Source organism: Panulirus ornatus, chromosome 20 (assembly GCF_036320965.1).
Source record: "Panulirus ornatus isolate Po-2019 chromosome 20, ASM3632096v1, whole genome shotgun sequence".
NCBI classification, from domain to species: domain Eukaryota; kingdom Metazoa; phylum Arthropoda; class Malacostraca; order Decapoda; family Palinuridae; genus Panulirus; species Panulirus ornatus.
Window position 1 is genome coordinate 58812402 of NC_092243.1, and position 27068 is coordinate 58839469.

At 47.1% G+C, this 27068-nt stretch overlaps 1 protein-coding gene across 1 annotated transcript in view; it reads right to left on the bottom strand.

The window, feature by feature from the left end:
* LOC139756043 (uncharacterized) overlaps positions 1–27068 on the bottom strand; it is a 370726-nt gene that overhangs the window by 176851 nt on the left and 166807 nt on the right. The window lies entirely within an intron of this gene.

Consider the following 27068-nt stretch of genomic DNA (forward strand, 5'->3'; position numbering starts at 1 on the left):
TTTACCAAATGGCGTCCTAGCTACGTCTCTTCGTTGTATATCAACTGACATAAATTTCTTTCTTGTATCTCCCCTGATGATGTGATTAATGCACGAAAGTGCACTTGGGAACTTATCGTGTTTCATTTTTCCCGTGGACTCATAGGAATATACTTGATCACGCGCTAAATTGTGATCCTTTCCAATATATATATATATATATATATATATATATATATATATATATATATATATATATATATATATATATTCATTTATTTTGCTTTGTGGCTGTCTCCCGCGTTTGCGAGGTAGCGCAAGGAAACAGATGAAAGAAATGGCCCAACCCACCCCCATACACATGTATATACATACACGTCCCCACCTGCAAATATACATACCCATACATCTCAATGTACACACATATATATATATACACACACAGACATACATATATACACATGCACACAATTCACACTGTCTGCCTTTATTCATTCCCATCGCCACCCCGCCACACATGGAATAACATCCCCCTCACCCCTCATGTGTGCGAGGTAGCGCTAGGAAAAGACAACAAAGGTCCCATTTGTCCACACTCAGTCTCTAGCTGTCATGCAGTAATGCCCGAAACCACAGCTCCCTTTCCACATCCAGGCCCCACAGAACTTTCCATGGTTTACCCCAGACGCCGTCGTGCTCGGGTTGTGCCACCGTGCCCAGTACTCGTACCACGGCGGCGGTGAGGGTGAGGGAGGGGTGCCTTGCTGAGGATTTATCGTGGAACTCGAGTGTTGTCCTGCCTTACTCTGGGGTCGTGCTCCTCCTCCTCCTCCTCTTGCTCCTCCGCGGGTCGCATCATCTGATACAGGGGTCGACCGCGTCGTACTCCTGGGGTCGTTCCGTCATCATACTCGTGGGGGTCGTATCGTCTGGCTCAAGGGGTCGTCAGAGAGTCGTCACTGACGGACGTCCATCACGTGCGCGACCACATGCACGTGAATGGCCACGCACGCGCGGGGAGCCGTCGCTGGAAATGATCACGGACGGTGCACGTGATCACCTACTAGTTGTTTACAGTGTAAACTACCGCCACAGTAGCCGTAAACAACGGCGTACGTGAATTTACGCCCTGAATTATCTGACACAGTTGACCACTGCTGTGAATTATCTGACACAGTTGACCACTGCTGTGAATTATCTGACACAGTTGACCACTGCTGTGAATTATCTGACAGTTGACCACTGCTGTGAATTATCAGACACAGTTGACCACTGCTGTGAATTATTTGACACAGTTGACCACTGCTGTGAATTATCTGACAGTTGACCACTGCTGTGAATTATCATTTATCTCCGGACAGCCGCAGTGGTGAATTACCATCTACCGATGCTGTGAATTATGAGGTACCGCTGACCATTGCTGTAAATTATCACATACTGTTGGCTACAGCTGTGAATTATCATACCGCTAACCCGCTGCCGTGAATTATCAGATACCGTTGACTCTACCAGTGAATTATTGAACTGTTGATTACTGCTTTATACCGCTAACCACTGCTGTGAATTATCATCTACCGATGGCCACTGCTGTGAATTATCATCTACCGATGACCACTGCTGTGAATTATCATGTACCGATGACCACTGTTGTGAATTATCATCTATCGATGACCACTGCTGTGAATTATCATGTACCGATGACCACTGCTGTGAATTATCATCTACCGATGACCACTGCTGTGAATTATCATGTACCGATGACCACTGCTGTGAATTATCATGTACCGCTGACCACTGCTGTGAATTATCATGTACCGATGACCACTGCTGTGAATTATCATCTACCGCTGACCACTGCTGTGAATTATCATGTGCCGATGACCACTGCTGTGAATTATCATCTACCGATGACCACTGCTGTGAATTATCATGTACCGATGACCACTGCTGTGAATTATCATGTACCGATGACCACTGCTGTGAATTATCATGTACCGATGACCACTGCTGTGAATTATCATCTACCGCTGACCACTGCTGTGAATTATCATGTACCGATGACCACTGCTGTGAATTATCATGTACCGATGACCACTGCTGTGAATTATCATGTGCCGATGACCACTGCTGTGAATTATCATCTACCGATGACCACTGCTGTGAATTATCATCTATCGATGACCACTGCTGTGAATTATCATCTACCGATGACCACTGCTGTGAATTATCATCTACCGCTGACCACTGCTGTGAATTATCATCTACCGATGACCACTGCTGTGAATTATCATCTACCGATTACCACTGCTGTGAATTATCATCTACCGATGACCACTGCTGTGAATTATCATCTACCGATGGCCACTGCTGTGAATTATCATCTACCGATGACCACTGCTGTGAATTATCATCTACCGATGACCACTGCTGTGAATTATCATCTACCGATGACCACTGCTGTGAATTATCATGTACCGCTGACCACTGCTGTGAATTATCATGTACCGCTGACCACTGCTGTGAATTATCATGTACCGCTGACCACTGCTGTGAATTATCATCTACCGATGACCACTGCTGTGAATTATCATGTACCGATGACCACTGCTGTGAATTATGATCTACCGATGACCACTGCTGTGAATTATCATGTACCGATGACCACTGCTGTGAATTATCATGTACCGCTGACCACTGCTGTGAATTATCCCCCCCGAGGAGTCAGTGAGGAAATTATTAGGTCCAGATAGTCTTAAGTGTCACGGACGGTCAGTCATGCACGGGGTACGGACGCCCACGGACGTCGCTATGTGATCCAGTTTTCCAGACTTTTCCCTTCCCCCGCTACCCCACATTCCCCTCCTCCCCCTCCAGCGAGGAGAGGCGACACCCCCCCAGAAAAATGCTCCTTCCCCAGGGTGGTGTTTTCTGACCCCAGAAGGATTTTGATGACCCCCGGCAAGAGTGTGAGGTCCCCCAGGAGGAGGGTGATGCCCTCCGACAGAAGGGTGGTGTCCCCAGCAGGAGTCTGACGTCCCCCAGCATGTGTGATGTCCTCCAGTCACAGTATGATGTCCTCCAGCAGAAGAGTGATGTCCTCTTGCAAGAGGGTAGTGTCCTCAGCAGAAACGTGATGTCACAAGCAGGAAGATGGTGGAGTCAGCAGCGAAGTGTGGTGTTCCCAGCAGGAGATTGATATCCTTCGGCAGGAGTGCGACGTCCACAGCAGGGATGTGAAGTGCCCGGCAGGAGTGTGAGGGCCCCCAACAGGAGTATTATGTTTGCAAAAGGAGTGTGACGTCCTCAGCAGGAGTGTAATGTCCCTAACAGGAGTACGAGGCCCCCAACAGTTAGTATGGCATCTCCAGCAGGAGTATGACATCCCCAGTAGAAGTGCGACGTCCCCAGCAGGAGTGTGAGGCCCTCAACAGGAGTAGTAATATCTCCACCAAGAGTACGACATCCTCAGCAGAAGAACGAGGTCTTCAGCAGGAGTACGACGTCCCCAGCAGGAGTGCGACGTCCCCAGCAGGAGTGCGACGTCCCCAGCAGGAGTAGTAATATCTCCACCAAGAGTACGACATCCTCAGCAGAAGAACGAGGTCTTCAGCAGGAGTACGACGTCCCCAGCAGGAGTGTGACGTCCCCAGCAGGAGTGCGACGTCCCCAGCAGGAGTAGTAATATCTCCACCAAGAGTACGACATCCTCAGCAGAAGAACGAGGTCTTCAGCAGGAGTACGACATCCTCAGGAGGAGTGCGACGTCCCCAGCAGGAGTGCCACACTCGCCCTGGGCCGCGGCCTGGGCTGGCTGTGTCGTAAAGCTCTTATTTGATATTTAGCCAAGTTTTTACCGCCGTCCGCCCGTCGTGCACGCCCGCCGCCTGGCTGGTGCAGTGTTCACCCGGGACCCACACTGTGGCTTAACCTCTCTGGTTGATGTATCTCTATGGTCGTCTGTCTGTCTGTGTGTGGCTGTTCCCGTCTGTCTCTCCGACTCTGTATCTCTTTTTAGTTGTGTCTCCCCGTTCGTCTGTGTCGCTTTTTGAGCGAGTTGATTGTGTGTTTGTCAGTCTTTCTGAGTATGTGATCGCGTGCTTCTCTCTTTCTGAGTATGTGATCATGCTTCTACGTATGTGATTGTGTCTCTGAGTATGTGATTGGGGGTCTATTTCTTCTGAGTATGTGATTGTGGGTCTCTTTCTTTGTGAGTATGTGGTCGTGTCTCTGAGTATGTGATTGTGGGTCTCTTTCTTTGTGAGTATGTGGTCATGTCTCTGAGTATGTGATTGTGGGTCTCTTTCTTTCTGAGAATGTGATTGTGTGTGATTGTGTGTGTGTGTGTGTGTGTGTGTGTGTGTCTGTGTGTGTGTTCACAGCTGGCGTGCTGGCACACTTCGTGGTGTGACACCGGTGTTCCTCAAGCTTCAGCAGATTCTTCCCCTTAGTCATACCTTCCTCCTACCATACTCAACCACGCCACTCTGCCCTCTTCACCATTACAACACCACATGTCCCTCCTCACCACCACAACATCATTGTGCCCCTCCTCACCACCACAACATCATTGTGCCCCTCCTCACCACCACAACATCATTGTGCCCCTCCTCACCACCAGAACACCACTCTGCTCCTCCTCGCCACCACAACACCACAGTGCCGTCGACAACACCACTCTGCTCCTCCTCACCACCACAACACCACTCTGCTCCTCCTCACCACCACAACACCACTCTGCTCCTCCTCACCACCACAACACCACTCTGCTCCTCCTCGCCACCACAACACCACAGTGCCGTCGACAACACCACTCTGCTTCCCTCACTGCCAGAGCACCCTCCTTCCCCCCTGACCCTGGGCCATCCTGCTGCCTATCTCGCCAACCACTTTTCTTATCTGTGACATTTTTGTCCATGTATTTTCCCTACACTTCTTAGTGTTCCTTTATAGCTATTTTCCAGCAGGCTGGTGTGCCGGCGGGAGCTGGGAGGAGCCTGCTTTACTCTCCTGCCTCCACCCACTCTGATAAGGGGTATAGGATACTGTGTCCCCCGATCAATAACCTCGTCATAGGGTACTTTGTCCTCCGACCAATAACCTCGTCACAGACCATCGGGTCTGGTATTATCTGGCTTCCCGAGGCGCTCACTCTCTCCCTTGTACTGTCGTCCTCTCGTCTCCACTGCTTTGCCTCATGACCTCCCGCTCCTTATCCCCTCTGTCCACAACCCTCTCCTCCTCACCCACCCCTCCTCCTCCACACTGTCCTGAGCCCCCGCATTTCTCGAGGCCACTGGAGCAAGGCACTTAGTCGGTACACACAAGGTTCCTTCGCTCTCTGCAGAGCCTTGTCCTCAAACACGGCAAGGGAGACGCATGCAATATATATATATATTTTTTTTATACCATTTGTCATCGATGTTTTCCTTAATTTCATCTGTACCAACACCTGGCAGGCCCGGACACACACACACACACACACACACACACACACACACACACCTGTAGGTACACAGTCCTCACTCGAGCAGACCCGATCAAGCCAGATATAGCATAGCGTAACGTCGACATAAGATAGGGTAGCCCACCTGCTATAAGGGTACCTTGGGGATAATGGACGTGTTTAGCCCAGCCTGATGAGCGTGTGTGTGTGTATGTGTGTGTGTGTGTGTGTGTGTGTGTGTGTGTGTGTGTGTGTGTTGTGTAATTACCTGTTTGTACAGTAGAGGGAGAGATTCCTACACTCGTAGGGAGGTAACCTCTTGTGTGTAATGACGTATTTGTTCATCACCGGGAGGGTGTTCTTCACTCGTGAGGGCCCCCATCTCTTGAACGTTACTACCATACACATTTATGTATGATGTTTACATTAAGCATGTCCAAAGTCGCCATATTCCATTCATCCACTGCTCTTATACTATACTAGTACTTCATTATATTTTCTTCAACAAGTTTTTTGTTTAATTTCATGTTATGTCCTCCGATTGTTGTATCCCTACATCTCTGGAAGAACTGTTCAGTGTCCACTTCATCGATCTGTTTTATAAACTTGAAGGGTGTGATCAGGCCACTCTTCACTCTTCTCTCTCTCTCTAAAAGTGGGAAAATTTAAAGCCTTTCCCTTTAACTCAGCTTTCTTAATTCTGGTATCATCTTTGTTGCCTTCCTCTGGACCTTGTCTTTTAGCTCTTTGCGTTTCATTAAAGGTGTGTCTCCCTCATATTCCTACCTGATGATTCGGCTTCTTAATCAGTCACCCATGTAGTGCAGTGTCAAATGCTTTCTGGCAGTCCAGATAAAAACAGTCCACCCCAACCTTCCTCTTTGTCTACAACAGAGCTCACTCTCTCGTGGAAATGTAAAGCGCTTTGTTACGCATGATCCCCTCTTCCAAAAAAAACCTGTGCTCATTCTGAGTTAGGTTAATTTCTCCTCTGTAGAAAGTCACCCATTTGCTTTCTGATTATCTCCAGAACCTTACCGAACACACTCGTCATTGTTGTTCACGGCTTCGTACCGTGTGTGTGTGTGTGTGTGTGTGTGTGTACACACACAGCGTACCAAGGTCTATGAAACATACAAGAGCCATTACCACCTCTTTACCTACCCCCTCCCCTCTCCCCTCCCCGGTCATTTATAGAGGGGTCGATGTATTCAGGAACGAGCCGCCAGCACCATTACCATAGGCAGGCCGGGTAGACGGGGTTTCCACCACCACCACCACCACCTCACGCCCGACCACCTCCCGCCGCCGCCACCACACGTCTCCCGCTAAAAGCCCGCACAGCTCCCGCGGCGACTCACCGTGAGGGCGAGGGGGTAGGTAGATGGACTGGAGTCATTCATTGGTTGATGGTTATCCCCCGTCATCAACACGGCTCTTTACACGCCCTTTACGTTCAGGTCCAAGCTAAGCCATCGTACCCAAGGGTTGTACCGTCGTGCTCAAGGGTCGTACCGTCGTGCTCAAGGGTCGAATCGTCGTGCTGAGGGGTCGCACACCGCCGTGTTCAGGAGGTGAAAGAGGAAGGATGAACAAGACTGTGTGGTGGTGTTGGAGGAGTGTTTGCTGAGAGCACTCTATAGTACGCTCTCTCTCTCTCTCTTGACCTTTACCTGACCTTCCACCTCTCTGCTCTCCCCAGGTGCGGCAGGACGCACTCTCTACGCACTTTTCCTTCACCTAGCCCCCCCCCCCCCCACACACACACACACACACACACACACACACACACACACACACACACACACACACACAAGGGTTATGATCTCAGGCGTCCACTCGACCAGTATTGTGGCACAACAGGTAAGGCTGGGAGTGTGGTCTGGTGCACTGGATGTGTCCATCCTGTGTTATGATTACCTTCCTGCCACCACCACAACACTGATCATGCTGCCACCACACTTACCACACTATCGCCACCACCACTACCACCACAACACTGATCATGCTGCCACCACACTTACCACACTGTTGCCACTACCACCACAGCAACACTGATCACACTGCCACCACACTTACCACACTCCTACCACCACACTTATCATGCTGCCCCCACCACACTTACCACACTCCTACCACCACACTTATCATGCTGCCCCCACCACACCATCACTCACTGCTGCCACCACCCTCACCATCATGCCATCACGACCACACTCACCGTATTACTACCACCATCACCCTCACCATATTGCTACCACCACCACCACCCTCACCATACTGCCACCACCACACTCGTCATACTGCCACCACCACCTTCATCATACTGCTGCCACCACACTCGTCATACTGCCATGCTGCCACCGCCACCACACTCACCATACACCACACCACTATACTCACCATGCAGCCAGCCACCACAATCATCATACGCCAAGCCAGTACACTCACCATGCAATCAGCCACTACACTCACCATGCAGTCAGCCACCACAATCATCATACGCCAAGCCAGTACACTCACCATGCAGTCAGCCACCACACTCGCCATACGCCAAGCCAGTACACTCACCATGCAGCCAGCCACCACAATCATCATACGCCAAGCCAGTACACTCACCATGCAGTCAGCCACCACACTCGCCATACGCCAAGCCAGTACACTCAACATGCAGTCAGCCACCACACTCGCCATACGCCAAGCCAGTACACTCACCATGCAGCCAGCCACCACACTCATCATGCAGCCAGCAGCCACAGACCACCCACGCCATCCCCCTCTACTTGGCTCATGCATCTTAATTCATGACACTGTGCCCCGCACCCCCCCGTGGCTCGCACCCCCAGCCCTGTACCTCTTGCTTTGTTGACGTGCTGCTGTGAACTGTGCCTGGGTTTCCCCGCGAGAAAAGATGGTGAACACGACGGTACGACCCTTGAGGACGACGGTACGACCCTTGAGCACGACGGTACGACCCTTGAGCACGACGACACGGCCAGTAAGCACGACGGTACGACCCTTTAGCACGACGGTACGACCCTTGAGACGACGGTAAGACCCTTGAGCACGACGGTACGACCCTTGAGCACGACGAGACGACCCTTAAGGACAAGGTACAACCCTTGAGCAGGATAATAAGACCCTCTGGTATAGCGTGCTAGCCCTTGACCTAACCCATAAGGGCGTCATCCACCCAGGGTAGGTGATCGTATGGTCGTTCCGTCGTCGTGCACGGGGGCGTCATCATCACCATCATCATCACCACCATCACCACCACCATCACCACCACCACCACCACCACCACCACCATCATCATCATCATCATCATCATCTTCACCATCATCATCATCATCATCATCATCACCATCAGTAGAGACAGTGAGCACGGCTGCTCAGGAGGCAACACGACGCATGAAGTAAAGTTGATGTACAGACCCACTTATGACGGTGGTGGTGACTGTGGTGGTGGTGGCTGTTGGTGGTGGTGGTGGTGATTGTGGTGGTGGTGGTGATTGTGGTGGTGGTAGTGATGGTGGTGATTGTGGTGAGGCAGTGTTTGTGATGGTGGTGGAGTAATGCTTGATGTGGTGGTGAGGGATTGTTTGTGATGATGGTGGTGGTGCAGTACTTGTTGTTGTGGTGGTGGTGGTGGCTGTGGTGGTAGTTGTTGTTGTGGTGGTGGTGGTTGTGGTGTTGTGTCCCCCTCTGGTGTCATAAACTACTTGTGGTAATGATGTTGTGGCCGTACCACACGTACCGTTCATGTACCAGGGCAACCCACCCCGCGGGCTGTACCGTCCCTGTACCATGTCTATGACTTGTGTTGCTGTGGGCAGACTTGTTGTTCATGGCGTCCCCACGTTAAACAACTTCATGCATTTTGTATATCATTATTACTCTATAACACAGTTTCAAATATTACTGCCTTATTATCATCGTTTTTCGTTCATAATTGCTCTTTGATTTTTGCAGCTTAGATTTACTCTTACAATCTCCAGTTTTACGCAAGCACTGATTCGCTGTTTTTTATAATATATATTTTTTTCCTCATTTATTTCCCAGTTACATGTAAGTGATTCGCTGGTGTCTGTGTTATCATCGTATGTTTTTTTTTTTTTTTCGTACCTTTTCACATTTTCTTGTTCTGTTGGATGTACTTATTTCTTGGTTAGTTTGAATTGGTTTACTTTCGTCCGTTTCCTGTGTAACCTCACCTGACCTGGGGTTGGCTCATGGCTGCCTATGTACTAAATGTGGAAGGTGTGGCGACCTCTTTAACACCGTGTGGAGGCCGTCACAACCTCCCTGGCACTGTGTGGAGTCCGTCACAACCTCCCTAGCACCGTGTGGAGGCCGTCACAACCTCCCTAGCACCGTGTGGAGGCCGTCACAACCACCTTAGCACCGTGTGGAGGCCTCGCCAGTGGGCCCCTACCTTCCACACTATATATCTGTAGAAATTCCTTATCTTATAGTCTCGCGGCCTCCGTCTTCGGACGGATGAGACTGTCCTCTTAGCTTGCACTTGATAATGGTCCTCTCCAGACCCGGTTTTCTCCTCCCACTGTTGTTTGTTGCAGTGCACGGGAATGTGGCCCGGTACACCTAGATCTCCTGTGTATCATTGTGTCGGAAGTCGAGAACATTATCTCGGAAAGCAAAAATGGGTATGTTTGAAGGAATAGTGGTTCCAATAATGTTGTATGGTTGCGAGGCGTGGGCTATGGATAGAGTTGTGCGCAGGAGTGTGGATGTGCTGGAAATGAGATGTTTGAGGACAGTGTGTGGTGTGAGGTGGTTTGATCGAGTAAGTAATGTAAGGGTGAGAGAGATGTGTGAAAATAAAAAGAGTGTGGTTGAGAGAGCAGAAGAGGGTGTTTTGAAATGGTTTGGTCACATGGAGAGAATGAGTGAGGAAAGATTGACCAAGAGGATATATGTGTCAGAGGTGGAGGGAACGAGAAGTGGGAGACCAAATTGGAGGTGGAAAGATGGAGTGAAAAAGATTTTGAGTGATCGGGGCCTGAACATGCAGGAGGGTGAAAGGCGTGCAAGGAATAGAGTGAACTGGAACGATGTGGTATACCGGGGTCGACGTGCTGTCAATGGATTGAACCAGGGCATGTAAAGCGTCTGGGGTAAACCATGGAAAGTTTTGTGGGGCCTGGATGTGGAAAGGGAGCTGTGGTTTCGGTGCATTATTACATGACAGCTAGAGACTGAGTGTGAACGAATGTGGCCTTTGTTGTCTTTTCCTAGCGCTACCTCGCACGCATGAAGGGGTAGGGGGTTGTTGTTCCATGTGTGGCGAGGTGGCGATGGGAATGAATAAAGGCAGACAGTATGAATTATGTACATGTGTATATATGTATGTCTGTGTGTATATATGTATATGTATACATTGAGATGTATAGGCATGTATATTTGCGTGTGTGGACGTGTAAATATATACATGTGTATGTGGGTGGGTTAGGCCATTCTTTCGTCTGTTTCGTTGCGCTACCTTACTAACGCGGGAGACAGCGACAAAGCAAATTAATAAATAAAATAATATATATATATATATATATATATATATATATATATATATATATATATATATATATATATATATATATATATATATATTCTTTCATACTTGATCGCCGTTTCCCGCGTTAGCAACGTAGCGCCAGGGGCAGACGAAGAAAGGCCGTTTGGTTCATTCCTCTGGTCCCGCTTTAAGAAAATGAAATAAAAGGAGGAGGGGGGGGTTCCCCCAGTCCCCACGTTCCCTCCCCCCCATCCCCCCTCTCTCTCTAGTCGCCTTCCACGACACGTAGAGAAGACGTAGGTAGAATTCTTTCTCCTCTACCTCAGGGATGGCTTCGATTTTGTACACAGAAGCGAGTGCTCATGGAAGGAGAGGAACGTTTGTGTACGTGTGTGTGTGTGTGTGTGTGTGGGATTGTGGAAGACGGTTTTTGTGTCGTACTCGGGTCGTGGAGAGGGTGAGGGAGGGAGGGAGGTCAGTTGTCAAGGTAACGCGGACAGGGACATGGGAAGGAGAGGCAAGCACGCTGGCTGGCTGATCCGTGCGTACCTCCCACACCCCCCACAACCCCTCACACACACACACACACACACACACACACACGGACACTAGTATGTGTACGGCACCCCAGAAACAAGCACTCCTCCTTCCTTGCTGTGAGTCATGGCGTCAGTTGTGAAGACGAGACGTATGGACGTCCATACGTACGCAGATGTGTCATCATCCTTGCCAGGAGCGGCCCCTTGTCTCCTCTTACCAGTGACTGGGAGCCTGAAACTGGTATTACCGGGAATATTGTCATCATGCACCGGGAATATCGTCACCGTGTACCGGGAATATTGTCATAGTGTACTGGGAATATATTCATCTTGTAGCGGGAATATTGTCATGTACCGGGAATATTGTCATAATGTACCGGGAATATTGTCTTAGTGTACTGGGAATATTGTCATCATATACCGTGAATATCGTCATGTACCGGGAATATTGTCATCGTGCACAGGGAATATCGTCTTCATGTACCGGGAATATTGTCATCATGTACCGGGAATATCGTCATCATGTACCGGGAATATTGTCATAATATACCGGGAATATTGTCATCGTGCACCGGGAATATCGTCTTCATGTACCGGGAATATCGTCATCATGAACGGGAATATCGTCATCATGTACCGGGAATATTGTCATCATATACCGGGAATATTGTCTTCATGTACCGGGAATATCGTCTTCATGTACCGGGAATATCGTCATCATGTACCGGGAATATTGTCATCATGTACCGGGAATATTGTCTTCATGTACCGGGAATATCGTCATCATGTACCGGGAATATTGTCATCATGTACCGGGAATATTGTCTTCATGTACCGGGAATATCGTCATCATGTACCGGGAATATCGTCATCATGTACCGGGAATATTGTCATCATGTACCGGGAATATCGTCATCATGTACCGGGAATATTGTCATCATGTACCGGGAATATTGTCTTCATGTACCGGGAATATCGTCTTCATGTACCGGGAATATCGTCATCATGTACCGGGAATATCGTCTTCATGTACCGGGAATATCGTCATCATGTACCGGGAATATCGTCATCATGTACCGGGAATATCGTCATCATGTACCGGGAATATCGTCATCATGTACCGGGAATATTATCATCATGTACCGGGAATATCGTCATCATGTACCGGGAATATCGTCATCATGTACCGGGAATATTATCATCATGTACCGGGAATATCGTCATCATGTACCGGGAATATTATCATCATGTACCGGGAATATCGTCATCATGTACCGGGAATATCGTCATCATGTACCGGGAATATCGTCATCATGTACCGGGAATATTATCATCATGTACCGGGGTGTGTGGGGATACATGTCATCATCAGCCACGTCCCTTAGCGGCACCAGTCTCCTGCTGGAGGGGTAACTACTATACTACATACATACTCCCTACATTGTACTGGTCGGCGGTTTGTGGATCAGGTACAGAGACAGCGTCCACATGCAGAGTTGGAGGGTAAGCTGGAGGGTACTGTTGTTTGATATGTGTTTGTCCGGAGGGATGGTTTAAAGTATTTGTTGGTTTGGGTGGAAGGAGGGAGGTAGGGAGGGGTTCTTTGTTTGTTTTCGTCGAGAGGGATGGAGTACTGTATTTGTTGCTTCGTGTGGAGGGAGGGTGGGAGGGGTTCTTTGTTTGTTTGTTGTCGTCGAGAGGGATGGAGTACTGTATTTGTTGCTTCGTGTGGAGGGAGTAAGGTGTTCTTTGTTTGTATGTGTTTGTCATGGGGGATGGAGTACTGTATTCATTGATTTGTGTGGAGGGAGGGAGGAAGGTGTTCTTTGTTTGTATGAGCGGAGGGGATAACTTAGTGTGTGTATTTTCGGTAGTGCTGTGTTCCTGTTAGTTTTCCCTGAACTTACGATAATTTTTGTTTCTTCGTGTCAGTATGTGTTTATGTGTGTGTGTGTGTAAGTAAGTAAGTAAGTAAGTTCCTGTGGTCGGAGAGGGAGTTCTACTCTCATGGGGGGCCCCCATCTCTTGAACTTTCTCTGCTCTCGTACAACTTTTTAAACTCTGCCATGCTCTCCCACCATTCACGGTCTCATCAATCTCCATCCATCCATTATACTCAAGCTGCAAAAATATTTTTATACATCTTTCCTCACACGTCTCTTGCCTACTTTCATATTATGTCGTCCGTCTGGTTATTGTATCTTTCCTTCGAAGAACTGTTTACTGTTAACAACATGAACTCTGGTTTGAAAACTTAAAAGGTTATGGTCAAATCATCTCTTACATTTCTCTCCTCCATGATGGACAATTTTTTTTCTCTAATCTCCCACCGAAACTCAGCTTTCTTTATTCTTGTACCATCTATGTTGCCCCTTCTGAACCTTCTCTGTTAGTTCTTCGTGCTTCTTTAAGAGTGGCGACGAAATTTGAGAGACCTAGTTTAGTTGTGGCCTAATACAGTATGTAAAGAGTTTACTGAATGTTTCCTTTTCCGTGTGCTTGACCATTATTCCAATATATGTTCAGTGCAAGAAAGAGAACGGGCATTAGAGAGGGGGAGGAGAGCGAGCGTGAATTGAAGTATTTAGAGTGGAATTAATTGTCATCATAATAGTGAACAGGGTTAGAGGCTGAAGAGAGAACATTCAAGGAGAGGAGAGAGTGAGTTGGTGGTAGGACAGAACCTTGAGGGACACCAAGACAAGAGCGGGAAGGCTCTCCATCAGCGACTAAGGCAAGGGAACCGCCGCAGCTTTGCTGGGATTCTGAACGGAAATGACAGGAGGGTGTAAGGAAGACTTACGTTCATCTACATAGATGTTCATCCACACAGTTTGATGGTGTCCACTTGTTTGGCTACGCCCTGCAGTGATGCTCCATCAACCCTCATGTCTCTAGCTGTTTTATAATCCCATTTCCCCCAGCGTCCACTAATCCTGACCTCTCTGCTCTTTTCTAAACATGGAACACACCCAGATACTTCCCAGATTGTACTGTCTCAAATGGTATAGATTACCATTTATATAGCTTGACTTTGTGATTCATTATGTCCTGTTTCGGTGCCTCATCCCTTACCATGCATGAATAACTATCCAGAGATTTTGTCGTCCATATCCAGAATTTAGCACATTGTGTTCAGCAGTGTCTGGTTTCTGTTATTGTCTGTTCCCCATGTTCAGCAGGGTCTGGTCTCTGTGTTCTGGACAAATACTTCTGTTAATCTAAGTCAGGGACGTCTTGAGACCTCCTTCCTCACCTCTTTCTCTCTCTGATAATTGCCACTTGTTATTCCGTCTCTCTGATAATCTTCCTTTTGAACTCCTTCAGTCGTGTGTGTGTGTGTGTGTGTGTGTGTGTGTGTGTGTGTGTGTGGGAGGTGGGAGGTATCCTTCAAAGAGTCGGGTCAGAGGTCAGGCGATCATGCCCACGGGTCGTGTCGTCCTGCTGAAGGGGTCGTTGAAGCTCGGGAAGCTGAAGCGTAGGTGTCTTGTTGAGTGAGAGAGAGAGAGAGAGAGAGAGAGAGAGAGAGAGAGAGAGAGAGAGAGAGAGAGAGAGAGAGAGAGATCACCTGATCCCCCCCATTGATGGCATGACCCACGTATTTGTCCCTCCTGTTGTGTCTCCCCACAACACTAACACCTCCCAGTCACACCACACGTTGACCTCTGGTTCCTGGACATTCACGGGATGACCTGCGTCACCTCCACCACTGGACCTGAGCTCCATGGGGGGCGGGGGATCCCCCCCTGGGTGGAACACTTCAGGAAAACACGTGGTCCCGGGGCACCTCCAGGAGGAGGGGGGATCAGGGCTCTCACCCTCAGAGGGAGGGAACATCTGACCCGAACACCGAAGGGAGAGGATCTAAGGTCGCGGCTCCTGTGGGAGGAGACCTGACCGTCGTCGGTTGTGCGACGAGGGAGAACATTTCAGGGAGAGGGGGACGTGGCCTTGGCCACACCTCAGTGAGGGAACTAGGCTTTCAGGAGACCCCCAGGAAGAGAACGTAGCGGCTGCTTCCCATAGATTGCGTGTGTAGATCAGCCACACGAGGATTAAACTTCCATACCTTCCTCTTCCCTGGAACATTAAAGCTGTGGTCCTCTCGTCTTTCCCCCCTGGTCTTCCTACACCCTCCATCTTTACCAGCCAGGTCTACAGACACCAGAGTGGCTGTGATTAATTCCCCCGTTCTTTCCAATGCCGTGTTTTCCCTCCGAGCCCGAGGTGGCCGCGTCTGTGGCATGTATCGCCCGTGCCCCGTCCGTCACTTGTGTATACAAGAGGGAGAAGCACAGTGTCGGAGGAGCTACAGCCTCAGTTTCATTTCCCTCCCTTCCCCAAGTCCTTAACCCGACGTCTCACGGGACGTGGATGAAATTCTGCCCTTGAAATTTATAAGGCAGTTCACTGTGCCGGTGATACCTGGACACGTACGCCGGATCCAAGTGTGCTGTATTAATTCTCGTCTCTATAACCCTCATGCAAGTCTTATTGACCCGGGAAACTGGGAGGCCTGGTGGAGGAGGGAGGAGGAAGGGCCCAGCGACCCTCCCGAGATATGTGTCGCGAGTGTTTTCAACGGAGTCGCTCGACTGTTTCAGTGTTTCATTGTCTAACCCCCGCGAGCGAGCGAGGCCTCTTGCGTCACTCGCGTCTCACACTTGATTCCCACTGCGCTCCGTTAAGGAGGAGAGGGAGGGAGGGGGTGCCCCCCCACAGTGTAAAGCCATGTATGCTGTGCCATCACTATATCTTTTTTTCTCTTTTTTTTCCCTAAGCCAAATGGAATAATGGAAGAATCTCATCTTAATATAAGGAGTCTGTTATTTCGTTTTTATTCCCGCGACGTTCACTTAAGAAGACATTCTTAGCAGTAAGAAGCTGATGATTTGCATATACTTTAGAGGGAGGATGAAGGCTTTTTTTCCCTTCATACAAGGGGTTTTGTGAGGGGCCATTAAGGCCGAGAAGACTGTACAGGTATTAGGGAGATGTGACCCACATGATAAACAGCCCACCTCGAGGTCATTATGTTGATGTTACACCAGACCACCAGGTACGCCCCTACCCCGAAATTATATATATATATATATATATATATATATATATATATATATATATATATATATATATATATATATATACATCGATGTACATCGAAGAGACGAAGCTAGGACGCTTCGTCTCTTCGATGTATATCAACTGACTGTTATATTTCTCTCTTGTGTCTCCCATGATGATGTGATTATTACACGAAAGTGCACTTGGGAACTTTTCGTGTTTCATTTTCCCCGTGGACTCATATGAATATATATATATATATATATATATATATATATATATATATATATATATATATATATATATATACCATACAACATTGTTGGAACTACTATTCCTTCAAACATACCCATTTTTGCTTTCCGGGATAATGTTCTCGACTTCCACACATTTTTCAAGGCTCCCAAAATTTTCGCCCCCTCCCCCACCCTATGATCCACTTCCGCTTCCATGGTTCCATCCGCTGACAGATCCACTCCCAGATATCTAAAACACTTCACTTCCTCCAGTTTTTCTCCATTCAAACTCACCTCCCAATTGACTTGACCCTCAACCCTACTGTACCTAATAACCTTGCTCTTATTCACATTTACTCTTAACTTTCTTCTTCCACACACTTTACCAAACTCCGTCACCAGCTTCTGCAGTTTCTCACATGAATCCGCCACCAGCGCTGTATCATCAGCGAACAACAACTGACTCACTTCCCAAGCTCTCTCATCCCCAACAGACCTCATACTTGCCCCTCTTTCCAAGACTCTTGCATTTACCTCCCTAACAACCCCATCCATAAACAAATTAAACAACCATGGAGACATCACACACCCCTGCCGCAAACCTACATTCACTGAGAACCAATCACTTTCCTCTCTTCCTACACGTACACATGCCTTACATCCTCGATAAAAACTTTTCACTGCTTCTAACAACTTGCCTCCCACACCATATATTCTTAATACCTTCCACAGAGCATCTCTATCAACTCTATCATATGCCTTCTCCAGATCCATAAATGCTACATACAAATCCATTTGCTTTTCTAAGTATTTCTCACATACATTCTTCAAAGCAAACACCTGATCCACACATCCTCTCCCACTTCTGAAACCACACTGCTCTTCCCCAATCTGATGCTCTGTACATGCCTTCACCCTCTCAATCAATACCCTCCCATATAATTTACCAGGAATACTCAACAAACTTATACCTCGGTAATTTGAGCACTCACTCTTATCCCCCTTGCGTGTGTGGACGTGTGTATGTACATGTGTATGGGGAGGGTTGGGCCATTTCTTTCGTCTGTTTCCTTGCGCTACCTCGCAAACGCGGGAGACAGCGACAAAGTATAAAAAAAAAAAAAAAAAAAAAAAAAAAAAAATATATATATATATATATATATATATATATATATATATATATATATATATATATATATATATATATATATATATATATGGGAGCGGGGGGCTGGAAATCCACCCCTCCCATTTTACTCTTTCCTAAAGAAGGAACAGAGAAGAGGGCCAAGTGAGGATGTTCCCTCTGAGGCCCAGTCCTCTGTTAACGCTACCTCGCTAATGCGGGAAATGACGAGTGTGTATGAAAAAAATCTGTATATATATATTATACTTAAAAAGTTATTGTTATTATTACTATTATTATGAATGTTTACTTTAGATATTTAGGCATGAGATGAAGCGCCATTAATGATATTACTGGCCAGAGCTGTTGTCGTTGCATCGCGCTGGCTTGGGTAAACACAAGCAAATCTCATATAAAAGCAGAGTTTTGTATTTTATTTCATTTCGCCAGACACCCTACACAAATCTCTCTAAACCGTTGTCCAAACACATCAAATCACTGGGAAAAAAAAAGACAAAAATTGGAATCCCCTGGACGAAATAGTTTGGTATCTCCGTAGCTGTATAGCTGAAAAAATGGATAAAATATATATATATATATATATATATATATATATATATATATATATATATATATATATATATATATATATATATATATATATATATTTTTTTTTTTTGTCGCTGTCTCCCGCGTTTGCGAGGTAGCGCAAGGAAACAGACGAAAGAAATGGCCCAACCCACCCCCATACACATGTTTATACATACACGTCCACACACGCAAATATACATACCTACACAGCTTTCCATGGTTTACCCCAGACGCTTCACATGCCTTGATTCAATCCACTGACAGTACGTCAACCCCTGTATACCACATCGCTCCAATTCACTCTATTCCTTGCCCTCCTTTCACCCTCCTGCATGTTCAGGCCCCGATCACACAAAATCCTTTTCACTCCATCTTTCCACCTCCAATTTGGTCTCCCTCTTCTCCTCGTTCCCTCCACCTCCGACACATATATCCTCTTGGTCAATCTTTCCTCACTCATTCTCTCCATGTGCCCAAACCATTTCAAAACACCCTCTTCTGATCTCTCAACCACGCTCTTTTTATTTCCACACATCTCTCTTACCCTTACGTTACTTACTCTATCAAACCACCTCACACCACACATTGTATATACATATGTATATATATATATATACATATATATATATATATTGGCTGTGGATTATAGGTTCACGATATCTTTCTCTTTCACACACACACACACTGGATATAGGACCACGATATGTATAAATTCTCTCTCTCTCTCTCTCTCTCTCTCTCACACACACACACACACACACACACAAAACATCACTTCAGAAGGATTGTGAGAAAGGCAAGTAGGTGGACAGGGAGATGTGGAGGAAGACGTGGTGGTGGGGTGTGGAGGAAGATGTGGCACATGATGTGTGGTTGGTCTGAGCTGGGGTGTGGCACAAGAGACAGTCTGGTGTACTGGTTTGAGGAGCCACCACAGAGAGCTGCTGGAGAAGGTCCAGAGGAACGTAACCAAAATGGCACCAGACCTGAGTGGAATGACCAAGTACGTAGTAGCCACGTGGGAAGCTCTCGATCTGTCCACATTGGAAGAAAGAAGAGTTAGTGTAGAGGTAGGCAAGAGAAGTGTACGGAGGGACGTGAGGAAGTGTACGGAGGGACGTGAGGAAGTGTACGGGGGACGTGAGGAAGTGTACGGGGGGGACGTGAGGAAGTGTACGGAGTGAGTTAAGGAAGTGTACGGAGGGACGTGGGGAAGTGTACGGAGGGAGTTAAGGAAGTGTACGGAGGGACGTGGGGAAGCATTTCTTCAGCAGCGCCGTGTTGTCGACTCGTGGAACAAGGTGAAGCAAGATCATGTAAACATGAACACCGCTGGGAGAACTAAAAGATCCACAAGACAGAAGAATAGAGACGAGAGTGTGGCTCCTCGCGGGTCGAGTGCCCTCCCTATCTATGTACCTCAACAGTTGGAAAGGGAAGAGATGATGACACATTGGTGTAGCAGGCCACTGTGTGTGTGTGTGTGTGTGTGTGTGTGTGTGTGTGTGTGTGTGTCTACCTCTCCCTCGTTCCTCGTGCTTCATGCTTGCCTCACAACCCGCAAGGATCACTAGCCAGTTGTGGCCTGGACCTATACCTCCTCAGCACAGATGACAAACGACTTCCCTCACTCCTTTTTTCTTCTTCTCTTTTTCCCCCCCTCTCCTCGTGAGAGCAGGAGAGCCTTATACACTGGCCCAGCTTATCGATAACCAATAAACGAGGCTTGAGCCTCCCCCTCCTCCTTCACAGCCTCCCTCCTTCTCCTCCTCCTCCTCCCTCCCTCCTGCTCTTCCTCCTCCCTCCTGCTGGGGAAGAAGACCTGGCCAGGCAGCACTGGAGACCACCGCCAATTAAGTGTGTGTTCCCGGCCAGACGTTCCTTTGATGTCGCTCTCCCAAGACTCGAGTTAAAAAGATTATATATATATATATATATATATATATATATATATATATATATATATATATATATATATATATATATATATATATATATATATTTTTTTTTTTTTTTTTTTTCTTTTTTTGCTTTGTCGCTGTCTCCCGCGTTTGCGAGGCAGCGCAAGGAAACAGACGAAAGAAATGGGCCAACCCACCCCCATACACATGTATATACATACGTCCACACACGCAAATATACATACCTACACAGCTTTCCATGGTTTACCCCAGACGCTTCACATGCCCTGATTCAGTCCACTGACAGCACGTCTACCCCGGTATACCAAATAGATCCAATTCACTCTATTCCTTGCCCTCCTTTCACCCTCCTGCATGTTCAGGCCCCGATCACACAAAATCTTTTTCACTCCATCTTTCCACCTCCAATTTGGTCTCCCACTTCTCCTCGTTCCCTCCACCTCCGACACATATATCCTCTTGGCCAATCTTTCCTCACTCATTCTCTCCATGTGCCCGAACCATTTCAAAACACCCTCTTCTGCTCTCTCAACCACGCTCTTTTTATTTCCACACATCTCTCTTACCCTTACGTTACTTACTCGATCAAACCACCTCACACCACACATTGTCCTCAAACATCTCATTTCTAGCACATCCATCCTCCTGCGCACAACTCTATCCATAGCCCACGCCTCGCAACCTTACAACATTGTTGGAACCACTATTCCTTCAAACATACCCATTTTCAAACATACCCAGTTTTTCTCCATTCAGACTTACCTCCCAATTGACTTGACCCTCAACCCTACTGTACCTAATAACCTTGCTCTTATTCACATTTACTCTTAACTTTCTGCTTTCACACACTTTACCCAACTCAGTCACCAGCTTCTGCAGTTTCTCACATGAATCAGCCACCAGCGCTGTATCATCAGCGAACAACAACTGACTCACTTCCCAAGCTCTCTCATCCCCAACAGACTTCATACTTGCCCCACTTTCCAAAACTCTTGCATTTACCTCCCCAACAACCCCATCCATAAACAAATTAAACAACCATGGAGACATCACACACCCCTGCCGCAAACCTACATTCACTGAGAACCAATCACTTTCCTCTCTTCCTACACGTATATATATATATATATTTTATTCATACTTTGTCGCTGTCTGTGTATGTGTATGTATATATACGTTGAAATGTATAGGTATGTATATGTGCGTGTGTGGGCGTTTATGTATATACATGTGTATGTGGGTGGGTTGGGCCATTGCCCGTCTGTTTCCTTGCGCTACCACGCTAACGCGGGAGACGGCGGTTTAGAAAAAAATATATATATGTATTATATATATATATATATATATATATATATATATATATATATATATATATATATATATATTCTCACACGTTACAAGTTAGGGTTACATCGTTTTACCCCTGACCGAACAACATTCTTCAATTGACCTTACATCATTTCTCCCCTGACTCAACAACATTCTTCCCCGACTTCACATTATTTCTCCGCTGACCCAACATTATTTTTCCCCTGACTCAACAACATTCTTCCCTGACCTCACATTATTTCTCCCCTGACCCAATATTATTTCTTCTCTGAATCAGCAACATTCTCCCCTGACCCTACTATCTTTCTTCCCTGACCCTACAACATTCTCCCCTGACCTCACATTATTTCTCCCCCTGACCCCACATTTCCTCCTTGCCAGTTCATGACAGGTCATTCATGAAAGGAAATTGAAGTGGAGGTGACGAGTCCTTCCTCCATGCCTGGGTCAACCATGAGGAAGTCATTGTACAAACGTATGGATGCCACTGTGTGAGACACTGCAGAAGACATCACTGTGTGACACACTGCAGAAGACATCACTGTGTGACACACTGCAGAAGACATCACTGTGTGACACACTGCAGAAGACATCACTGTGTGACACACTGCAGAAGACATCACTGTGTGACACACTGCAGAAGACATCACTGTGTGACACACTGCAGAAGACATCACTGTGTGACACACTGCAGAAGACATCACTGTGTGACACACTGCAGAAGATATCACTGTGTGACACACTGCAGAAGACATCACTGTGTGAGACACTGCAGAAGACATCACTGTGTGACACACTGCAGAAGACATCAGTGTGTGAGACACTGCAGAAGACATCACTGTGTGACACACTGCAGAAGACATCACTGTGTGAGACACTGCAGAAGACATCACTGTGTGACTCACTGCAGAAGACATCACTGCAGAAGACATCACTGTGTGAGACGCTGCAGAAGACATCACTGTGTGAGACACTGCAGAAGACATCACTGCAGAAGACATCACTGTGTGACACACTGCAGAAGACATCACTGTGTGACACACTGCAGAAGACATCACTGTGTGACACACTGTAGAAGACATCACTGTGTGAGACATTGCAGGGGACATCATTGTGTGACACACTGCAGAAGATATCACTGTGTGACACACTGTAGAAGACATCACTGTGTGAGACACTGCAGAAGACATCACTGTGTGACACACTGGAGAAGACATCACTGTGTGAGACACTGCAGAAGACATCACTGTGTGACACACTGCAGAAGACATCATTGTGTGAGACACTGCAGAAGACATCACTGTGTGACACACTGCAGAAGACATCACTGTGTGACACACTGCAGAAGACATCACTGTGTGACACACTGTAGAAGACATCATTGTGTGACACACTGTAGAAGACATCACTGTGTGACACACTGTAGAAGACATCACTGTGTGAGACACTGCAGAAGACATCACTGTGTGACACACTGCAGAAGACATCACTGTGTGAGACACTGCAGAAGACATCAGTGTATGAGACACTGCAGAAGACATCACTGTGTGAGACACTGCAGAAGACATCACTGTGTGACACACTGCAGAAGACATCACTGTGTGACACACTGCAGAAGACATCACTGTGTGACACACTGCAGAAGACATCACTGTGTGACACACTGCAGAAGACATCACTGTGTGACACACTGTAGAAGACATCATTGTGTGACACACTGCAGAAGACATCACTGTGTGACACACTGTAGAAGACATCACTGTGTGAGACACTGCAGAAGACATCACTGTGTGAGACACTGCAGAAGACATCACTATGTGAGACACTGCAGAAGATATCACTGTGTGAGACACTGCAGAAGATATCACTGTATGTCATACTGCAGAAGACATCACTGTGTGACACACTGCAGAAGACATCACTGTATCACTGTGTGAGACACTGTAGAAGACATCACTGTATCACTGTGTGAGACACTGCAGAAGACATCACTTTGTGAGACACTGCAGAAGACATCCCTGTGTGAGACGCTACAGAGGACATCACTGCAGAGGACATCACTGTATCATTTGTCACAGCCACAGGAGACATCATCTCGTAATTAGGAATGCATTTCAATTGAAGCAGTGTAATGAAGGTATTTAAGATTGTATCTAAAGCTAAGCAAGTGAATTACGTTCTATCTAAATCTAAGCGGGGATAATTACATTGTGTCTTAATCTATGCAAGTTACGTACATTGTATCTAAATCTAAACAAGACGCTTGCGTTGGTTAGGTTAGATCGAAATGAGATTGTTATGTTGGATGTAAATCAAAAGATAAGAATTACGTTTTATCTAAATCAAAACAATAGGATCCCTCATCTAAATCAGAACAAATTAATTGGTAATTATGATGACTGTACAACATTATGATTGTTAAATGAGAAACAGTAGGTATAGAACATCACACCAGAAACCAACCGCTACCAGAGACCAAACACTGTCAGAAACCAACCACTACTAGAGACCAAACTGTTAGAAACCAACCGCTACCAGAGACCAAAATCTGAAACCAACCACTACCAGAGGCCAAACACTGTCAGAAACCAACCGCTACCAGAGACCAAACACTGTCAGAAACCGAAGACCAGATATCATAAGTGTAATAATGCCTCGTGATGTTAGCTCAGTGGTCGTGCCACATCACGGGTCAGCTGTGTGTGTGACGCCTGCAACACAATATACTGTGGTCGCTTTGGACCGTCTGCCCTCCACCCAGTCGCTGTTTTCTTTTTTTTTCTGATTTGTTTTGTGGGTCATGACTGTAGCCCAGATCCTGTGTGTGTGTACGTGTGTGTGTGTGTGTGTGTGTGTGTGTGTGTTTACAATCCAATTCGTATGTCTCTGTGTGTTTGTATACGCATTTGTCTCTTTCAATCAGTTTTCTATGTATGCTTTGTCTGTCATTCTGTGTTTACCCTCGCCCCTTTGTGCCAGTTTATCTGTGTCGGCTGGAGTGTTTTTATATGTCTATGTACCTGTGTGTGTGTGTGTGTGTGTGTGTGTGTGTGTGTGTGTGTGTGTGTGTGTGTTTGCTTCGTAGTCCTTGCGTATCCATGTGTTTGTGTACACATTTAGGTTAGCTTAATGGTCTATAATGTCTGTGCGTTTCTGTGTACGTCATTCTCACTGCGCGTCTGTCATTAAATACACTTTGCGTTCAAGAGTTTACGTTTGGTGAAGAATGAACCCCCGGGCCACTAAATTCACGGCTCTGATCGAGCCGTTCCCATCTGAGTTCAGACTTGGATGGTGTCGATCACACCAATCAACGCGCCTCATCTCCCCCTGTGTCTGTGTTCCCGTCTGTGTTGATGTTAACTTTCAAGTTGTTGACAAGTGTGGTCGCTCGTCTAGCTGGGCATGTCCGATGGTATAGTCGACCCGACGGTATCGTGTTGGTACGAGGCATGGTGGGCCACAGATGAGGGAATGTAGGGAGGAGTGTGAACGTGTTGCTAATGAAATGTTTCAGGAGGTGTGAGGAGGGGGGTTGGCCGGCCTTAGACATCATAGAGGACGAGAGAGAGAGAGAGAGAGAGAGAGAGAGAGAGAGAGAGAGAGAGAGAGAGAGAGAGAGAGAGAGAGAGAGATGTGGTAGTAAGATGTGGTTGTGAGCGCCGAAGAGGATGTGCTGAAGTGGTTTTGGACGTACGCTGAGGATTGGTGTGTGTGTGTGTGTGTGTGTGTACCGGATGCCTCTCACCTCTACAAAGCTGCTTCCTTGTGGAGTCTGGAAATGTCAGTGGGTGTCTGTGGGTAAGCAGGTTACTACAGTCTCTTACCTCCACTTCCTGGCCTTGCGTATATTGCCTTACCCTAACCTTCCATCCTGCTCTCTGTACCTTCGTCTGTACTCCATACCTTAGCCACTTACCCTAGTTTGTGTACTTTACCTTAATCTCTGAACTTAGTCTTTATGCCTTACCTCAGTCTTCAACTCTGGTCTGTATATCTTACCTTAACCTTGAACCCTAGTCTGTACACCTTACCGTAACCTTGAACTCTATCATGTGTACCTTACCTTAACCTTGAACCCTAGTCTGTACACCTTACCTTAACCTTGAACTCTATCATTTGTTACTTTACCTTAACCTTGAACTCTAGTCTGCATACCTTACCTTAAACTTTATCGTTGTCTGTGTACCTTAACCTAACCTAGCCACACTATATATACCTTCATATAATGTTTGATATTTGTATTACTATAATCATAAAACTTTACATATAACAACATGAAGCTATTTGTTATCTGTATTAAGGAAGTTTGGGCATGTAATGGAAGTGTGTTTCATATCTTTGAGTTGTAATGGAAATATTGTGTTTCGTCTGTCCCTGGAGATGGTGTTTCCATTGTGTTTTGCTCGTTGTTCTCAACATGGTGTGTTTGTTGACCCTTGTGTTGCGAGGGCGACGTGTTAACGTAGGTGGTTCTCTCACTCTTGACACGTGTATACAACATGATGATCCACTCTGTCCGTAGAACACATGAGTACTGCAAGCCCTGCAACACAGGTGTCTCTCTCCCTCCTCCACTACTGGCACACAGCAACGTAGGTGGGGACTGTGTCTCTCCCTCCACCACTGGCACCCAGCAACACAGGTGGGGACTGTGTCTCTCCCTCCACCACTGGCACCCAGCAACACAGGTGGGGACTGTGTCTCTCTCCCTCCACCACCACTGGCACCCAGCAACACAGGTGGGGACTGTGTCTCTCTCACTCCACCACTGGCACACAGCAACGTAGGTGGGGACTGTCTCTCTCTCCCTCCTCCACCAGCGACACCGGTGGGGACTAGCCCCCCCCCCCCCCCCTAGCACACACCACCCACACCTCTGAAATATTGCTGGACCAATCTTCAAGAGGGACAGACTCTCAATGGACCGTGCCCATAAAGTGACTACGCTTCCCCCGTCACCTGTCACTCATAGCCGGACCTGAGGCGGGCGGGTGGGTGGACCTGCCACTGGGAAATAAGGAGGGAGCTAATGCTGGCACCATACCATTGTGATCACACCTACGTCCCTAGACGTTACCTGTCTGTCTGTCTCTCTGTCTGTCTGTCTGTCCGTCTGTCATTCTGTCAGTCTGTTTGTCTGTCCGTCTGTCTGTCTGTCTGTCCGTCTGCCTGTCTGTCCGTCTATCATTCTGTCAGTCTGTTTGTCTGTCTGTCTGTTTGTCTGTCTGTCTGTCTGTCTGTCTGTCCTGTCTGTCCTGTCTGTCTGTCTGTCAGTCTGTCTGTCTGTTTGTCTGTCCGTCTGT